The sequence below is a fragment of the Lolium perenne genome, chromosome 5 (assembly GCF_019359855.2).
Source record: "Lolium perenne isolate Kyuss_39 chromosome 5, Kyuss_2.0, whole genome shotgun sequence".
NCBI lineage: Eukaryota > Viridiplantae > Streptophyta > Magnoliopsida > Poales > Poaceae > Lolium > Lolium perenne.
Window position 1 is genome coordinate 9,715,677 of NC_067248.2, and position 14,764 is coordinate 9,730,440.

The following is a 14,764-nucleotide window of genomic DNA, read 5'->3' on the forward strand; positions in this document are numbered from 1 at the left end:
AAGTTACCATCATGTACCCAGGCGCCCTACTGAACCTTCATGCACGGCGCCATCAATGCTGCCGCCGACACTTGGGTCTACCAGCACAACTACACCCAATCATGAACTTTCTACAGAGAGCAGACAAGTGAAGCTAGGGTTAAATTTCGCCACAAAGAAAATGAAGAAGCCACAACCTCTTAATCAGCAAAAGGGATCCGAACAGGTCTAGGAGGATGTGAGGCTCACCGCCATGTGCCGGCAGTCAGCAGTCTAAGTCCATCGTATGAGAGCCTAAGCAACAATAGCAGCAGCCAAGCCACCCATTTTCCAGCTTCAAGGCACCATCCACATTCAGGATAAGTGGCGGCAAGAAAATCTGTAATCACGAATGAAGAGAATAATTAGAAGAGAAAACTCGGAGTGTTGATGTATCTAGAAACACTCATGCTACTTCCTTGTGTTGCGGTTGAAACCATTTGATTCATGATAAACTAACAAAGAGTGTAGATATATTATCAACACGAGGACATCAATCTAGGTGTTGCCATTAATTGAGAAACCTAAGAATATAATCTACAAAATTACTACACGTTTATCAGTTTTTCCGGATCCTCGTTTGCTAGTTAGATAATTTTTTGCTAAAGTAGCACATAAACCTAAGCAGAAACAGTCCCATTTATTCACCAAAAGAGATGAATGAACTCAAGAACACCTAAATCAAATACTCAACCTTGTGTGCTGTTTACAAGGTAAAAGGCAGGCAGGAGGCACTGGGTCGTTCTTGTCCCCAGCTGCATCCTAGTGAAGGAAGTCATCCTGAACCCACCTAGTTTGCACCTCCAAGGCACGCTCCAATAGTAAGGAAAAGTGGCCACAAGAAATTCTGTGATAAAAAATGAAGAGGATGATTAGAACTCAATACTACTAATTTAATCAAAGCGTCGAGAAACATTTGTTAAGATGTCATTCTCCATGAACAAAGAAGCCAATAAATATACAAATTTGAGCAATCTTGTATATACTTCCAGAGACTATGCATACAACAGACTATACATTTAAAAATAAAAGGAGAGGAGAGGAATCATAAGAGCAGCCCTATGCATGCAGAAAAATCGGAGACCTGAAAGCACAAGTGGGGTACTGGTCCACCCTCCAACACCGCCTCCTGGTACGCTCGGCTTGGTGCTATTCAACCCCGGTATGATCTGAACCTGAAAGCAATAAAAGTTGTCAGTTATGTTGATTCATAAGCAGCACCAAAAAAATAACATAAGAGATGCTCATCCATTCCGTTTGGTCTATAATTGCAATATACAATGTAATTCAATTCTTATATGAGTTGCAATATATGCCAGCAAAGCTTAAATACAAACATCTCATGTCTCATCTATTTAAAATCAGGCCATCAGCATATGAATATGACATTTGTAGAACCCGCTTTATAAGAGTGTCATAAGACAGTTGTGAACTTGAGGTTACACCATTTTAGCAACTGTGCACTAAGCCAGAAAACTAAATTAGCAATGGTCAGGTTGAAGCTAGCTCGAACCTTTCTGTGCAGCAACAATTGCGTGGCAGCCAGAATATCACAGATTGATCAGAGAAGGCAGCGGGATGCACCTTACTACGAGTCGTTCTTGTCTCCGGCGTTGTCCAGGTCACTCTCCTCAACCCGCAAGGCAATTATTCAGTTATAACTTATAAGGCACACCGCATATTCATCTGTGATGATAAACAAAGAGAGCCATTAGAAGAGAAGCAAGTAATTACAGAAAATCTAGAACGGGTCATGAATGAGTAGAGTGGCCTATCAAACTCTACGTTTGAAGGTTAATTTAGTATCATATCAAATCAACTTTTTGTTGGGTGGGTAGCAAAAATAAAATATCGAATAATATCTGATGCAAGGCACGCTCCATATTGATCTGTGATGGCAAAGAAAGATAGAAATTATAAGAGAAGCAAGTAATTGCAGAAAATCTAGAGCGGCTAATTAATGAAAAACGTTTAATTTACAATGATGCATGCAGAACACACTTGGATGATGGAACACCTTTACATCCCAGCATTTGTAGTGAAGAAAACTGGAAACTCGTATCCATGCAAGCATACATGTGACAGTGCAAAAAAAAAGAGATGCTAACTGAGAGAGAAAGAGAGACCTTTCGTATGGTGGTCGTGGTTCTAGTAGAATAATAAAACAGGTGCATCTCGGCCCCACGGACGGTGCGGCCATCAGGAGGTCGGATGTACAGCAGCAGCACCACCACAAGTACCGCAGCAGGAACCTGAGACAAGTTGAGGCAATTGCGGTGTAAAGATATGAAGTGGAAGAGTAAAGTCTGTAATGAAGCTTAAATTCGTAAGAAAGCAGTAGGGTTGAAGAGAGTAGGACTACCTCATCCCCATAGTGTTGATGCCAAGCATCAGGACTCGGGGACGGGAGTGTTCTCTGTGCCAAGAGAGATCACCACCCAGCGGTCTACTTGGGCGTGACAGACAAGTGGAAGACTGGCTCCAGGGGTGCATCCAGCGCCAATGTCGATGCTGAGCCATTGAATTTTCTGGAAAAATCTCGCTGCCCATGGTTAAAACGTTGTGGTTAGACAAGTAACCCATTCGACGAGGAACAAAAAAAAAGGTCACAGATCTACTTCATTATAAGCAAAACAGGGTGCATACAATACAATCATCACTTTTAAAAAGGCCATTGGATGGATATTCATGGAGATGACAAGGCTTGAACTGCGATGGTAAGTTGAAATTCTAAAAAACTGTAGTGCTTCCTTTGCTGTTAACGTTGGAGATGGCTGGTTAAAATGATGTAAATTCATCTGCTAAATAAGGCCTTCCCCTTGCATAACCCGGGCGAGTGACATAGATGCATATTACTGGGTGCAGTGGGATGACTTGATAAAGATACAAGATTAGCGGTGCGAAACTATAGTCGTGAGGTACATGTACAAAAATTCAATAGAATATCTGTCGTTAATTTGGAGGATTGTTATGCATCTAGCCAAAAGCCGGGTCTGCTGTGGCATATATATCAGGTGAAGAATTAGATGGGCTGCTGATGAGAAATAGTGAGATAAATGCAAGATCGTCCATCCCAGCGTGAATCACAAGCAAGCAACTGTGCAGGATGTGTCCCCAAATCAGTTGTTGAGCGTGCATGAAAGTGCAGAGATCAATTACCTCGCATGTTGTGAGGCGGATGTGAGTACATACATCCGTGGGAAGCAACGTGAGTAGAGACACACACAGAAAGAGTATTTTCAGTCAAGGTGATACTAGGTAGCGATGGGATTTTCACCTGGCGTGGTCGGGGCGGAGTGGCGTCAGGAGCATGCAGCAGGTCCAACCGTAAAGAGGAGAAGGTCGGTCGGGGAGGTGGTCGCCGGCTGCAGCATCCTGGTCAGGCCACCACCGGGTCGATCCCCTTGCCGGCGTTCCTGCGCGCGGCGCCGAGAGCTACGGTCTGCCCGCCCTTGTTGTCCCCGTTGCTGTGGAGGGAGGGCGGCCGGCGAGGGAGGGAGGGAGGTGCCGCGGCGAGGGGAAGGCGGCGGAGGGACGGCGAGATCGATCAGGGATAGCAGAAAGCAGAGGTGGTTGGGTTCAGCAACGCAATTAGTTTGAGGGTGGGGAATTGTGGGCGGCATATACGTACTTATTAGGTGCTGCTTGGGTTCAGCAACGCAATTACTGTGACTCCTCGGGAGCTGGGCCTCTGCATGGCCGTTAGATTTAGATTTAGATTTAGCCCAGATGGATCTACGGCTCGAATCGAGTTTAACAGGGGGCGATCCACGCAAACGCAATCAGTGGCATCTAATTGGCTCGACGGATTCGGGATGAGTGGCACCCTACCCTTGGGGCCAAATATTCGTCTACCACATTTGATCTCGTCCTCTACCTACCTACCACAACATCCAAGGTGAACACGTGTCTATCGTAACCATGTGATGAATTGCAATGTGGCCATACATCCACCTGCGTCATCTATATTATGCTTGTCATTGGAGATAGCTTTAATCTTTAAAAGATTGTTCTCGGAAAGGTTCGTGGGGGGGTAGATTCCGTCGAGGCGGCGACGAGTCTTGGGATGACAAGGATTTTACTGTAGGCATTGTGCATACCTCGAATGAAGCGCCAATGGCACATGCATCAGTGTTGCATCAATTTAGCCCGCCAACGGGCTATGCGGAGTCAAATGCGCGCGAGCTCAGAAGGCAACGCCCATACCTAGCTAGAGAAACTTCCATCCCAAATGATAGAATCTAGCTAGCTAGGTGCATGTTCTCTGCACAACCTCTCGTGGCACCAAAGGCGGGAATACCGCCACCGCATGAACTTTGGGGGGGTACACGAAGGCGTTTGTTTAGTGTGTGAGAGTATACGTGGCATCACTGTGCATTGTCGGTGAAGCCGAAACACAACACATGACCGATACTATCAGGAGGCATCCAGGTGTCATCACCATGCATGGTCAGAAGCGGCAGGCGCCACCCGACCAACTTTGCATGGGACTACATAAAAAAACACCTAGTAGAAGTAATATAGGGTTTCCAACATTTTTTCAACTTAGAGAGAGTTTTCTCGGATATGTCTAGCGGACGAGAATCTCGTCGTTGAGGCGTGACGAGTTCTGATATGACAAGGATTATAGTGTACGCGTGCGTTCCTTGACTGAAGCGGCAATGGGTTGACGATGGCTAGGGACCTATGGCGGCGGAGTCGAGACCACGACACATGCATCGGTGTGATGTAAATTTCGCGTCGCCGATAGGCTATCTGGAGTCAAACGCAAACCGAGACGGCGCCGATAGAAACGTCAAGCCAAGACGAAAGGCTATAGCTAGCCAGGTGCATGCTTCATTCGGAACCTCACGACGCCGAATTAATCGAGGGGGTATTACATACACCAAACACAATAACACCCGGTAGTGTCTCAAACACAATCAAAATGCATTCAATAGAAAAGAGCACGCATCGACATTTGTGTATTATCAGTGAAGCGTCTAAAGACAACACATGATCCATACCATGTGGCACCAAGGTGTCATCGCCACGGTCAGAAGCCGACGCCACCCCAAAGACGCGTGGCTAGCCAACTTTGTGTGGGGCAACGTTCGGCCAAGTGACGATCTCGGATTTTTAGCAGTTTTCGTCGTGATGCCATGTGTCCCCAATTCTCCGTGTTCAAGGGCTCGCGGGAAGATTTCGGACTTGCATTGCAAAACTCTCACTCGGAGGCAGTGAATGTTCGAAGTTTGGCAGCCCACCGTCATGTTCCGCCACTCGGAGATCGTGAGGTTGACCCAATGCGATGGGTTGAGGTCGGGTATTCCCAATCAATCCTTGACGGAGGTCCGCCAAGACATGCCGCGAAGCGGCAATGGATGAAGAGGTGATCGACGGTTTCGGTGCGGTGCTTGCATGCGTAGAGGGGCAAAAACCACAATTTTTTCCATTTGGCGTGTCCGAGTATTGGCCATTTGGCATGAGCCTCTAAATGATATCATCTTCCACCCCGGATTCTAGGTGGATGTTGTTAATTAGGGTCTAAAGCTCAAAAAACTGCGAGGAAAGCGTCGTTGGGCTGCAGGGCGGGCAAAGCAGTAGATTCACAGCAAGTGTCGTGATGTTTAGTTCATTTTCAGTAAAATTAGAAATAGATAATGGAATATATATATATTTATACGGTATGTACGAAATACCACGTTTTGTTTATATATTGCTCTAAAAGTTTGATCAAAAATTTCTTTCTTTGGGTTTCGTGTCAGCAGTCTGCACTAGCTAGAAAATAAATAAATGATGCCGTATGGAGCAGTACGTAGCAGTAAGACTAGTCATAGTGGGAAGTAACATAGAGTAGTAACATGGTGCATGTTACTACCCTATGTTACTACCTTCATAGTGGTTAGTTACATATATGTGGTGTCATGCATGTTACATTTATTAGATTGTAGACTCATTTTATCTTGAGAAGTGTGATGTTATGGTAACATAGCTAGTTACCACCTCATTCTCTTTCTTCATTCATTGTCATGCCATGTCACCAAAAGGCCCTGTGCGACCGCATGGGGTGGACCACGTCGCGCGCCGCCGAGCTGAGCGTGGCAGGCGGCGGCGGCGAGCGGCGGTGGGAGGTGCGCGTCAAGGTGGGCGACAAGGGCGGCATGATCATGGCAGGGTGGGCAGGGTTCGCGCAGGACAACGGCCTCCGGGTCTCGGACGCCTGCGTCTTCAGGCCGCTCCTCCTAGCCGACGGTACCGGCGATCAGCTGGTGCAAGTCCAAGTGATCAGGGGCACCCAGTGATTGTCATCTCTTGGAGCTAGGATGGTGTCATTGCTTAATTTGTAGGACGATCATCCAAGGCACAAGTTTGTTCAGCAAATATCTGTGGTGTTACCATGTTTCGCTTGTTTCATGAAATTTGACAACCCATACTGAATATAAGTTGTTTTGTTTGGATGCTTTCATAGGGGAATTTCACAAGTAGGAAACCCATGTAAAATTAGAATTTTCAATGGTGCCACATCTTCAAATTAATTTTCACACACGGTTATATGGGCGCCAATTTTTGTCATGCACCTTGGTTGGGTGGCCTTATGCTTAAAGATATTGCCCCATCCATTTACAATCTTTTAGCCCACAAAAACTTCACGGCCCATAAGAGCATTACCAACAAACATTTGGATTGCCAAAATCAACACCTTCAATGGGTTGTCCTTGCAAAACATCTTTGAGTTTGTAGACCTTTGGACACATATTGGTGTGGTGAATCTTGTTCAAGGCACGAATGATGACATCATTTGGAAATCAAAATCTTCAGGGATATACTCGGCGGCATCGGCGTACAAGGCACAATTCGAAGGCATGGCATGCTCTTATATGCCGGAGGCAGTTTGGAAGAATCGGGCTCCCACCTCGCTCTCTACCCGCCGTGAGGTAACATAATATATGAAGTTCCAAATAAATTGAATATAGTTGTAGGACACATATTTCCTACATCTCCCACTTGTCCAAAACGATTATTCAAAAATCTGTAAACCCATAGCCTTAACATGCTTACCAAACACCACCTGACTAAGAGGCTTAGTCAGGGGATCAGCAACCATATCAACACTAGGTAGAAATTCTAAAGATACTAATTTAAGTATATTAATAACACTAGCTGAATACCCGTGCGTTGCTACGGCATCGTATAAAAAAATGTAAATGTTACATGTATATTTTTCATTTTTGATGAAAAACAGGAGGTCTCCTTTTGCATTATAGAGGGGGCGGGGGTGGACTTTTCTTGAAAGCTATCACATCTGCTCGTGTTGCTCCTACCCTGATCTGTAGAGCTGGTGCAACTTATCGTGCTTGATCAATGATGATGACTCAAGCAGTTATACTCCTTTGCTGAACCAGGTATATTATGCACACTATATAGGTTGACTCAGTATTCATGCCGAAGAAGCAACAAATAGTTAAAGTAATAATCTGAATATTTGAATCATGAAATACCTGTATGAATGAATATATAATAGCAACAAGAAGATCACCCAGATGATCAGTTTAGCGAGTATTACATTACACTCATGTTCATTAATTCTGGTTGCTTCAATCTAGATACCAACGGACACCGCATCATGTGCATGGTAAGGTGTTGGTTTTCCGGTTGGCACCGTCTCGGTGTCTCTACCGGTGTCCTCAGTTTGGAGGACGAAAAACATGTACTCGCAGTCCTGGAGCCTCGCCACCATCTTTGGCGTCATGTGGTTACTCTTTGGAGGCATTGTCCAGTGCATCCAACGCAGTCCGCACCCTCTATGTCCCCCTCCAGGCTCCACGACCGCGTCAGCCATGTCGGACTCCGGCTGACCCAAGTAATAGGTTCGCTTCCAAACGTTCTTCGCCGGATTATGCATGATCTCTTCGTATCTGCAGAAACTCCGGCAACCTCTCGCTCGCTGTCCAGTACTCGGCGACGTGCCGCAACGCTGGACGGTATCTTTTGCGGCACTCGCAGAAACATGTCGAATAGGTGGTCGAAGTTGAGGCTACGGCTAACGCATCAGCACGGCGGTGTAGAAGCCCTACTTGTTAGACTTCCGATGCATGCTGTTATATGGGGTTCGATCCACATTGGGGAGTAGTAGCTGCAGCCTCTTGGACGTGGACTTGTGATGGAGCAGACACATCTATACCAGATGGCCTCCAGCAGCATCGGGGAATAGTAGCTGCAGCCTACAGGCGCCGTCGACGTAGCTTCTACGGGGACTAACATCGGATGATATCAGACACGTCACGTCTGTACCCGATGGGCGATGGTGAAACTCATGAGCGTAGCGTTCGGCGTTGATATGGCCAGGCACAGTTGTGCCAGCACTCTGTTCCATCTTCAGCGGCGACCTCCTGCGTCGCTAGCATCGATTCCGTTCCCGTATTCAGCGGCGAGCTCCTGCGTCTAACGACCGCGTACACCATGTTCTTCCCACGGAAAGACAGCCGATGGCGACTATGTTTCGTCGGATCGGGCCGATTTTCAAGTTCCCCCGGCAGCTCTGCATACGTTGGTATATTGGGAGTTTTCGCCGTGTCTCATCGATCTCACGTTGGCTGGTAGCCTGCTTATATATATGGAACCAGAGAGGCTTGGTTTTAGCTTTTCTTTGACGTACCAAGATTTGATCGCACAACGATGGAGTTGGCCCCGGTAAGGAATCGTGCGTGGCTTGGTTTGTCTGCAAGTACTTGCTTTTCTATAGATAGATTGTCAAGAAAAATAACCGGGAATACGTAGGACTTGGGGAGGAGTCGTGCATACCTTGGACTCCTTTACCAATACGAACGGATCGATTCAAGACAAACGAAGGGACGACGACGGACGAACGGAACAAGGAAATAGGACGGACCAAATCACGGAAGGCACTGGGAGTCACGGTTTTTTTGACGGACGAAAATTAGGCGTGTGCTTCCATAGACCCCCAACGTCGAACGGGTATGTTGAGCGGAACACAAGGACGATCCAGATTACTCCGCGGCGAGGGGCAGGATCGTCTTTTCAACTTCGATTCGGGTATAGAAATGCCCGCTCCAAAACCCGCAGGACCCGTTAGCCCGAGGAGGTACGCGTATCACCGCGAGAATACATACACGCCCGTACACTCTTCCGCGTACACGCCCGTACCCCTTCCGCGTACACGCCCGTACCCCTTCTGCGTACACGCCCCTTCCGCGTACACGCCCGTCAATGCCCACGGGTCCACACACGGGTCCACGCACACGCGCACAGTCCAAAAGAGTCCACTACTTTATCCCCAGTCGGCCGCATCCCCTCCCCACCATCCCCATTTCCGGCAAAAAGCAGAGGAGAGAAAACCCTAACCCTAGTTCTTCGGCGAACGAAGCCTCTCTCCCTACACTCCCATTTCTTCGGCGAAGCACAGATCCGGCAATGGACATGAACCTAGCCGCGGCTGCTGCTGGTTTGGAGGGCGGAGAGGGAGCGGCTGCGGCTGCGGCTGCGGGGGCGGCCGCGGGAGAGGTTGCGGGAGCGGGAGCGGGAGCGGGAGCGGCTGCGCCTTCTGGTGCGGCGGCGGACATCGGCGCGGGAGCTGCTGGTGCTGATCTGGGCGGCATCGCTGATGCGGTGGCTGCTGCTGCTGCTCGCGCCGCTGCCGATAGGGAGGCGGCGTACAAGGAAATCGACGCCATGTACGAGGCCAGCCAGTACGTCCAGCCCTGCGAGGTAAATCTATGTCTCCCCTCTCAGATCTGGTAACCCCTGCAAAGTAGATGTAGTAGATGCGCGTGGATGCTATGTCGATCTGGTAACTGCAGCTATGTCCTCGAGTACATCGAGCCCTGCGAGTTAGATCTACTCCCTCCGTCCAGAAATAAGTGGATCTTGTATTAAAAGCAACAAACATTGGCGAGTTAATATTACTAGTTGAATGCCCGTTGTGATCTTGTATCCAAAGCAACAAACATTTATTTTTCTTGCACTTCTTCTACCATTGTGATCTTGTATCCAAAGCAATAAACTTTGTATTAAAATCATTACTGTGTACCACTATAAGAAGACGATATCATTCAAACTATTGTGGATTCAGCTAAATTATTCTCAAACAACAAATAAGATACAACTACTAAATAAGCCACTTGCCTAATATAAATGAAAGTTGCAGTCATACTAAGTTGGTTTGGAGCTTCTTCATATAGAAATGAGCCTATTTGCCGTTGGGGATTGAAATGGGTCAAGAGCTGAAGGTTTGCTGTTTACCATGATTTGGATACGCAAGAATGTATGATAAACGACTTGAGAACCACTTTTTAATACAGACCTCTCATTTGAATTTTTAAACAAGAAAAACATAGTTAACAGAGTGTTGAACCGTGTAGAAAAGCAATATAAGGCACATCTAAATTTTTACAGACATAAATACTAAACATATGTGCTGACAAGTGTTAAACAAGGAAAAAGTATTGGTATTTCAGACCTTGATTGTGGATCAGGTCCTTGCCCCGTTTCCCTGTAGATTCAGTGAATTATGGGAAAGCTTTTTTATGTAGATCAACACTATATTGTTCTATGCCAACATATGGAAAATAAAGAGTATGTCAGATGGAAAACTCATCATTTACATCCTGATGTATGTATCAAACAAACCAGAAATAATATTTATTATATCAGCTACTGCTTTATGTCTGCCGCTTGCATAAGAACATAAAGTCCTAAGGAAATTCAAACTTATGCTCAAATTATAAACAGAACAGAAAAATAGTAATTGGACTTCCACTAAGAAAAATAAAAGATATGTTCAAATGAAAGCTACTGCTTTCTTCATGAAAAAAGTACTATAGGAAACAAAATCAGCAACATATGTGACAAGGTAACCAAAAATGGATTGCCTTTTGACAACCTGCAAACCTAGAAATTTTAGGTGGTTGAAGAATGCCTACCTACAGTTGATTTGTTTTTGGATGTCGTAGAAACTCTTAGTAAGCTATTATTTTTGAAATTATTCATGCTTAGTAGTGACTCTTCAGGTTTGCCGAATGTGTGGAAAGTCCTTTCTTGGCGGTATGTAAATCTTGTACCAAGATAGAAAGCATAAATACATTATCTTTAACAGTTTGTAAATCGTGTATCCAAACTCCCATGGTTAAAGTTTGCTCTCTATGTTCCTCAAGTATGAATTGTAAGAATTACTCATTAAATTTAGCAGTTAATATTAAGAAGATATGAACTTTGTGAATACCATACCATGTTCTGCATCCTTTAGCCGCTTCCTCACATGTGCCCCTTTATTTGCGGTACAACACAGATGACGACGTCGACGAGGACAACTTTGAGTCCTACGTGCAAAGGCAGGTCAAGGGATTCGAGTCTCGGATTCTGAAGACAGTGCGGAGGGGAAAGCATGCTTGCCCCTTCTGTCCCTGCAAGGTGAAGGACGGCGCGCTGGCTTCCCTTGAGATGCATGCTATGGACACTCGCAACAGCGCCCGCGAGTGGCAGGGCAAGGCTGACCACGAGGCACTTGCAAGGTTTCTGCTGGGTCCTCGCCTTCCCCGTTCCGGCAGGATCCTCAAGAGGCGTCGCAACATCTGAACCTACCATGCATGCCTCAGCCCGATGCTCGCCCCCGTATATATGTTATGTCCTTGGAGCTTATTTCTGTCTGGTTGTAATGGATAACTAAGAACTTTTAGGTTTAATGTGTGTACGTAGAACCTTAAGTTCTACTTATGGAATTTCTTAGTACTAATTAAGAACTTATATCTCCAGTGTTATGCATGAATGCCTGCTTGTTTAGATAAATGCTAGTTATGACTGTTATGCATGAATGCCTGCTTGTTTAGATAAAGGCGCCTTAGATAAATGCTAGTTATGACAGTTATGCATGAATGCCTTGTTTAGATAAATGCTAGTTATAACTTTTAAGCATGAATGCCTTGTTTAGATAAATGCTAGTTATAACTGTTACTCTTTTATCTAGATAAATGCTAGTTATAACTGTTATGCATGAATGCCTTGTTTGTTATTCTCATGCATAGATTGTTTTTCACATAGACTGCTCAGTCTCCGTAGCCAAACTTGTTCGATCCCTCGATAACAAAGTCATTGCCACGTAGAGATGTTATCTAAAATCAACAAGTTTGATTACCATAGAAGGTACAAGTAAGAAAGGAGTAAAAAATAGTCACATATGAGTTTGAGGTAAAAAATAGTCACATATTTGTGTACTTGTGATTATTTCGACGTTGACTAAATAGACCATGCACCATTCCGTGTTAAGTCTCCTAGGTTTCTCACATGAAATAACCATGCACTCAGTTGGACTCACCCTGGCAACCCCATCCACATCCACATCCACATCCATCCACTTGATTTGGCATCGAAGGTTTCGTGTGAACACACGAAACATTTAAAATACTTTTTTTGGTATTTTCATTTCAATTTCCACAAACTAATACATAATTGGGACATGGTTTTCCACAAACTAATACATAATTGGGACATGGTTTTCCACAAACTAATACATATTTTGAACCATGGTGGACACAAATATAAAATTTTGCAAAAAAACTAAACCTAACTAGACCGTGCATCCAAGGTTTCCTGTGTTCACTGCTAACAATCCCCAGTCACCCAAACTGGAAAATCCAGCGGGAGGATGAGGCGAACACCCAGAAACTTCCGTGCACGTATTCGCTGCGAAGAAACAACACTCTTCATCAGTCGTCCTCCTCGTCAGTGCTGTCGCCGTGGTTGTCGTTGTTGTCCCGGCGGCAGCGCGTCTCGTCGAAAACCTTGACGCTCAAGTCCCTGTCGCCATAGTACGTGATCAGGAGGATGAAGCCGGCTTCGAGTCTGCGGTGGCGCGCGAACTTCTCCCAGCCGATGTGGAGGTACATCTTGCCGCGCCCGTCGTATATCACGTCGACGATCCACCGGTAGAAGCCGGACGAAGCCTCCCGCAGATGCAGCGTGCCCGGTCGATCGTCGCCGGCGACATAGACGGCGAAGGGGTCAGGAAGTCTCTGGATGCCGCGTGGGTCGCCCTTGAGTACGAGGACGAACTCGAACAGCACGGGCCCCTCCACGTCCATCTCCGGCGATGAAGCCGACGGTGTGGCAGGCGACGGCGAGCGTGCAGCTCTGCCGCGGCCACGGCCACGACCACGTCGGCCTCCGCCTCTCCCAGCCATGGCGTCAACTCTTGTTGAGACGGTGGCGGCAAGGGTTGGGGAGAGAGCCTCTAGGGTTTGTATGTGAAAGGGACGATGAGAGGCGGCCCTTTTTATAGTCCTTAGGGAGGCGATGGAGCGGTGGGTAGGGAACACTCATGGCCCATCCAGCTGGGTTCTCTAGTTTCTTCTGTCTTTTTTTCCAATTCGAATTTAACTGAAATTTAGTAGTTTATTTTTACAGAAATTCAAAAAATGAAAAAACCTTCACAGTTCGTCTTAGAATGGATACGAGAGTGTGTGCAAAAATTTCTGGAGCGTTTCTCGAAGGTCGAAAAATCCACATTCTTAGAAATGGAACCGTTTGGGTTACATCAAACCACTTTTTCTAAGCTAGTCGATTTTTCGACCTTTGAAAAAAAATCCAGTTTTTTTTACCCAATATGTCACACGTTTTTGTGAACATAATCCGTTGGTTAAAACTTTTTTTGAATTTTTTGAATTTAACAAGATGTGGTGCTGATTTATTCAAATCAAAACTAAAAAACTTTTCAGTTAGGCCGTCAGACATGTAACGCGGTTTGAACTAAGCCCATTAACGTGGAGCATGGACGCGGGGAAGCAATACTCATGGCCCATCCAGCAGGGTTCTCTAGTTTTCTTCTGTTTTTTTCCCAACTCGAATTTAACTGAAATTTAATAGTTTATTTTCATAGAAATTCAAAAAATGAAAAAAACTTAACACTTCGTCTTAGGATGGATATCAGAGTGTGTGCAAAAATTTCTGGAGCGTTTCTCGAAGGTCGAAAAATCCACAGTTTTAGAAACGGAAACGTTTGGGTTACATCAAACCACTTTTTCTAAGCTAGTCGATTTTTCGACCTTTGAAAAAAAATCCAGTTTTTTTTACCTAATATGTCACACGTTTTTGTGAACATAATCCGTTGGTTAAAACTTTTTTTGAATTTTTTGAATTTAACCACATGTGGTGCTGATTTATTCAAATCAAAACTAAAAAACTTTTCAGTTAGGCCGTCAGACATGTAACACGGTTTGAACTAAGCCCATTAACGTGGAGCATGGACGCGGGGAAGGTATACTCATGGCCCATCCAGCAGGGTTCTCTAGTTTTCTTCTGTTTTTTCCCAACTCGAATTTAACTGAAATTTAATAGTTTATTTTCACAGAAATTCAAAAAATGAAAAAAACTTAACAATTCGTCTTAGGATGGATATCAGAGTGTGTGCAAATATTTCTGGAGCGTTTCTCGAAGGTCGAAAAATCCACATTTTTAGAAACGGAACCGTTTGGGTTACATCAAACCAGTTTTTCTAAGCTAGTCGATTTTTCGACCTTCCAAAAAAAATCCAATTTTTTTACCCAATATGTCACACGTTTTTGTGAACATAATCCGTTGGTTAAAACTTTTTTGAATTTTTTGAATTTAACCGGATGTGCTGCAGATTTAAAGAAAAATTAAAAAACTAGGCTGTCAGACATGTAACGGGCCAATGCACGCGGGGAGGGAACTCATGGGCCATGGCTTTATCTGTCAACTTTTTTTCGCCTGAATTTAACAGAAATTTATAGGT

The 14,764-nt window shown here is 45.2% G+C and overlaps 1 long non-coding RNA gene across 2 annotated transcripts; it reads right to left on the reverse strand.

Annotated features, from left to right (window-relative positions):
• Positions 1-290: 290 nt before the first annotated feature.
• On the reverse strand, positions 291-2,252 carry LOC139831206 (uncharacterized). Of its 2 annotated transcripts, XR_011745878.1 has the most exons (5): positions 2,145-2,252; positions 1,603-1,704; positions 1,103-1,193; positions 809-865; positions 291-358 (listed from the first exon to the last, which is right to left on the reverse strand). It is a non-coding gene; the product is annotated as an uncharacterized lncRNA (long non-coding RNA). The 2 variants fall into 2 exon arrangements; XR_011745877.1 differs by lacking the exon at positions 291-358 and having other exon boundaries at positions 580-865.
• Positions 2,253-14,764: the final 12,512 nt, after the last annotated feature.